The following is a 5,626-nucleotide window of genomic DNA, read 5'->3' as shown; positions in this document are numbered from 1 at the left end:
GGGGGGGGGGGGGGGGTGTATTCATCTTAACATACCTAGTGATTTGCTAAACCCTCGACTGTCATAGATGTTCAGAACACACCTGGCGGGTGGCTTCGATCAGCGCTCTTTTCTGGCCGTATGGTGATGTGGTAATGACATGCACAGCAAGGACAGCTGATCTGTCCCCCCATGACGAGTTCAGACTCTAATAGGCGGTTACTTAGAGTTCTGTTCTGTATGTTCAGAGTCTTGTCACTCATGCCCATTCTCAGAAACTGGAAACCAAATGGTAACAAACACCACAGCTGAACACACACAAAGGATGATAAATGCCATCAGATAAACACATGAAAAGTCCTCCAGAACTATACAAATGAAAAGTTCTCACACCTACATACATTTATTCATGTGTGTGTGTATAGATAGATAGATAGATAGACAGATAGATAGATGGATGGAAAAATTTGGAAGAAGACTATGAAGTCTAAAATAAAAAATATTAGATACTGAATAAATTTTAATAATAATTTGAATAAAAATTTAAATATTATTATTGTTATATGCCAAAATTAGGGTTTTAATTCTAATGTACAAATATTGATATAATAAATTAAAGCAAATTTAAGGCAACTTTTATTAAGAAATTTCTTACACATATATTATGCATGTACTGAATTTAACAAGAATATGATTAAGAAGAAGAAGAAGATCATATCTGTCACTATATAAACACAAACCTTTTAAAAATCATATTTTAATTTATTCTGTAATATAATTAAAGTGCATGCAGTTTTTGCTCACAAAACTTTTGATCCTAATGGAAACATCTCACACCTACATACATTTAATATGAAAAAAATAAGAAAGAAAAAAATAATAACTTCTGGTGACAGAAAACAATAAAATAAGATTTTATATAGAATCATACATAAGAAAAATACAATAATAATGAATTCATAATAACATTACTTTATTGTTATTATGCCAAAATCAGTATTTTAATTTATAATATAAAAAGTGATAATATATGCATTTTGACCTTCTGTCTCTTTTATTGAAAATGTCTTACATGTAATGAATTTAATAATAATATTATATATATATATATATATATATATATATATATAAACCTTTAACTAAATAAATATTTGTAAAAAATTATATTTTACTTGATCTGATTACAGTTCATGCAGTTTTTGCTCACAACACTTTTGGACTCAAAGATCCTAATAAAAATTCCATTCATACGTATTACTATGCATTATTATACATATTATTATTAGGCTACAATTACAATGATAACTTTAAAGATTTTTTTTCCTAGTATAAAAAATACTGAAATACTATAAAAAATACTTCGAGGCACTAAACAGCAGGGTATCCTCTGGCCAAATATTAGCCAAGTCTGTGGAGAAAAGGCAAGCTAGTGTTTCAATGATACATATGAATGAGCTTCTGTAGGGCACTAATGGCCTCCCAGCAGTGAAACGTTCACATAACATGGCAACCATGTGTCATGTCTGATAGAAGCAACAGAGGATTCAAACGCCTTGCAGGCACGGTTCAACCTTGCCTATCTCATACAACAAGAGGAATAAACCTCTATAAACCAGTGATTTAAACTGCACATGCAGCCAGTTTCCATTGCTTTCATTATTGCTGTTGTCACATATAAAGTCTGGCCTAATGGTTAGAGAGTCGGACTCGTAACCCAAAGGTTGCGGGTTCAAGTCTCGTACCGGCAGGGATTGTGGGTGGGGGGGGCGCTCTCTCTCCCACCTTCAATACCAGGACCGAGGTGCCCTTGAGCAAGGCACTGAACCCCCAACTGCTCCCCGGGCGCTGCAGCATAAATGGCTGCCCACTGCTCCGGGTGTGTGTTCACAGTGTGTGTGTTCACTGCTGTGTGTGTGCACTTAGGATGGGTAAATGCAGAGCACTAATTCCGAGTATGGGTCACCATACTTGGCCACATGTCACGTCACTAAAGGCATTAGCTTCTGTAGGGCACTAATGGCCTCCCAGCAGTGAAACGTTCACATAACATGGCAACCATGTGTCATGTCTGATAGAAGCAACAGAGGATTCAAACGCCTTGCAGGCACGGTTCAACCTTGCCTATCTCATACAACAAGAGGAATAAACCTCTATATACCAGTGATTTAAACTGCACATGCAGCCAGTTTCCATTGCTTTCATTATTGCTGTTGTCACATATAAAGTCTGGCCTAATGGTTAGAGAGTTGGACTCGTAACCCAAAGGACTTAGGATGGGTAAATGCAGAGCACTAATTCCGAGTATGGGTCACCATACTTGGCCACATGTCACGTCACTAAAGGCATTTAGAGCCATTTAAAGTGACCGCATTTTCATTAACACGCATTGGCACTAGGTTAATGAGCACCAAGAGACATTTGCGTTTTTGAACGAATTAATAAACGAAGAAAGGAATGAAGAAGCATCCAATCATTTTAAGGTAGACGTACCCATTTATAATGATATAGCCTAATATACGGGTATAAATGTAATTTATCACCTAAATTGTCAAGTATAAAGTTTGTATAGGTCAGTACCACTAGAGCAACACGTAGCGATATTGCAGTGCCAGCGGACCTTCATTCGATCATTGATTTGTTGTTTTCGCCTTAAAGGGGATGATACAACATAAAACCAACGACTGATCCCCCTCAGCTATCAAAATGACTGACAGATGTTTCTCCTGAGAGCGTTACTAGAAGCGTTCAGTCCGCGCGCGTCTCCATTGAGCTCGCGCATCTGCCATCGAGACGCGAGTCAAACGATTTAGCAATTTCACAATGTTCACAAACAACTGGGTATAGAAACAGCATAAAACACGTTCTTAATAACAATACATAAATAACACAAAAACTGATTCGAATGAAGCGCTTAACAATCGACTGAAGCTTTCGCGCGTCAAGTAAAGCGACCACAGAGCGTCCGTTAAATTCCACGATTCATTTCTGAAATTCTATAAATAAACAGGCTATGTGTTGTACAAATTGTGTCAAATCGCATAAAATGTAACTGCTTGACGCTTTCTCGCCTTACCTTTGCAGTTTAGACATGTATCCCTGTTACTTTTTGGTCGTAATTCTTTGAGGCGGCTCTGGAGAGGCGGTGAATGAGGGGGCGTTAAGAGACAGCTGTGTTCATACGAATAAACGATGGTGAAGCAGGAATTAACTGACAGGACTTGCTTAATATTGATCAAGAGACAAATCACAGTTCTCTAGGAACAGGTCTGCAGGATGACAGACCCGAGCTAATCGAACAAAGCATATAGATTCTGTCTGAGAGTGAAGAATTGACTGATTGTAGGCTGCTTGTGACCATCTCAGACTTAGCCGAAGGTTTTAAGATGGCACATGACATTTTCTTTGTACTTTTTTGGATTGTTTCATTATGTGACAGGCTTTCAAGGCATTAAAAACCTTAAAAGGAGAGAGAGTTTAATATGGCTAATGAGGGCAATGACTATTTACAGTCTATCTGACATGTTTTGGTCAGAATGCACCTTATTTAGGGTAGGGTGAGTTCAGGTTGATTGGGACATTTTGTCCCAGTCATCTCAATGACAAAAAGTGTCCTAATTTACCCGAATTTACCCCTGTGTCATATTTATTTGCATTTTCCCTCAGCCTTCTATTCATTTGTGAAAAAATATGACACCTACCCTGAATAAGATCCATAATGCAGCCTATTTGTAGTGAACTTTAAGATCAGATAGCAATTAAAGCATATACAAAATTGCTAAGGTCCCACATATTTTACACAATATTTGAAGTAAATCCACCTAAAATATTTGTAAAGAGAACATTTGCTATATCAGGTGACAAATGGTTTTGTAACTCACATAAAGGGGATAAAACATCTGAGATCGATAAGCGGGTGGTGGGCTTTGGATCCCTCGAAAGGCATAATGAACCCCCATAAGAAATTATTAAAGATATTTTTATAGGAAAATAATAATTGCCATAATTTATTATTCCAAATAGTCTAATACTGGCCAATTAATCTAGTCTTGTAAGTCTTGACCAACCAAACTTGGAAGATTTTTTATGGAGAAATGGATCAGGATATATATATATATATATATATATATATATGCAAAGCAGCACTTTGATCCACTGTAAAATTGTAAGGACTTCAGCAGGCTGGTGTGACTATTTAATCTAGTACGCCGTGTGATGTATTTATTTTTATGCCTTGGCAAATGCTGAAGATATGCAGTTTCATGTGTTCATTTGCTCACATGTTCCTGTGTTTTTTTCCTCTGAGAGAGAAAAAAGGGAGAGAAAGAGACTCACCAGCCACTGTTCGCCCACACATCTTCAGGTAGAGAAGAAGCGCTGATTATCAGCACTCAGTTATGTAGTGCTTCAAACATCCCTGTGGTCTGAACACACTGAGAGGTGCATGTATTAGAGACTGTGGTTCCTTATTCACGTGGGTGTTTATTCTGTCACTAGGGTATTTTTGCCATGAAAGCAATTCCTCAGATTCAATGGATGCTGTTGCAGCAATAATGCAATCGCACCTTTAACCAACAGGGAGTCAGCCTTTCCTCACAAACATCGTGCATTGAGGGTAAATAATGCCTCAAGATTATTTACCAAGGTCTTTCAAGGCCATTCTATCAAAGTTAGACATGAGAAAGAAGGAATCAATGGGATTTTATGCATGAAGTTGATACTGGATCTAAAGCACGTTGCTCAAACATTAGCAAGTGCTTATTGCTGATGCACTGACCCATAAACTCACACTCCTCCACCATTTACTAATTTCTCCACAAGCGTGTCACCCAGTCACTCATTCGCCCCGTAATTCCTGCCCCACAGACATGCTTACATTGTCATCTGATTAAACAAATATATCAACTGTGGTTTTGTCAAAAGCTTAAAAGAGATACTTTCATCACCCACAGGCAAAATTTCATTAATAAAACCAGCTGGCACTGGCCTCTTTCTAGGGTGTTTTTAAACCACTGAGAATATTAAGAAACGTCTCTCTGGTATGCAGTAAAAGTGCATTGACCTGCATAAGGAATATATAGCAAGATGAGAATGATTTGAATGAGAACATGTACTTGTCAATATAATGGCATGTAAGGAAATCCGAAAAGTGAAAAAAAACATGTTGACATTCACCATGTTATCATTAAATAAACTACAATGATTAACAGCACAAACTCTTCAACACAAATTTAGACTCTTACCTATTTTTCAATTGTTTTTTTTAATGAAACTGTCAAGTTAAAACCTCAAAAAACTCTTTTTCTTCAAAGTCTTGGTCATATTTCACCCTGAAATAAAAAGAAAGAAATGTGAAATGTGTTTGCTTTAAAAAAAATTAGCTTATTTTAATTTATTTTTTGTTTTTAATTATGACATTGTTTTCATCCCAATTAAGCAACCCCTCATTCGCATTACTGCCACTAAAAGTAAAATGATTTAGAGTCTACTTAAAATGTAAATTATTTCACGTAGTGTCATTGTCTTTTTGTAAATAGTCAAATAATTTGAAAATAATGTCATTATGGAAAAAAATTATTTTAATGATCTTAAAATAGGTCTTAAATGGCTTTAAGCAAAATTTAGTCTATTTTTTTCCCATTGGGGGGGG

At 36.5% G+C, this 5,626-nt stretch overlaps 1 protein-coding gene across 1 annotated transcript in view; it reads right to left on the bottom strand.

The window, feature by feature from the left end:
• LOC107589386 (voltage-dependent calcium channel gamma-4 subunit-like) overlaps positions 1 to 3,161 on the bottom strand; it is an 11,048-nt gene extending 7,887 nt beyond the window's left edge. The window contains exon 1 of the mRNA XM_016277800.1: positions 3,053 to 3,161. The gene's annotated coding sequence lies outside the window, so the exon portion shown is untranslated. The remainder of the gene's footprint in view (positions 1 to 3,052) is intronic.
• Positions 3,162 to 5,626: the final 2,465 nt, after the last annotated feature.

This window comes from Sinocyclocheilus grahami, unplaced genomic scaffold, assembly GCF_001515645.1.
Source record: "Sinocyclocheilus grahami isolate Dianchi unplaced genomic scaffold, SAMN03320097.WGS_v1.1 scaffold116.1, whole genome shotgun sequence".
Taxonomy (NCBI): Eukaryota; Metazoa; Chordata; class Actinopteri; order Cypriniformes; family Cyprinidae; genus Sinocyclocheilus; species Sinocyclocheilus grahami.
This window is presented reverse-complemented; position numbering and strand designations above follow the sequence as displayed.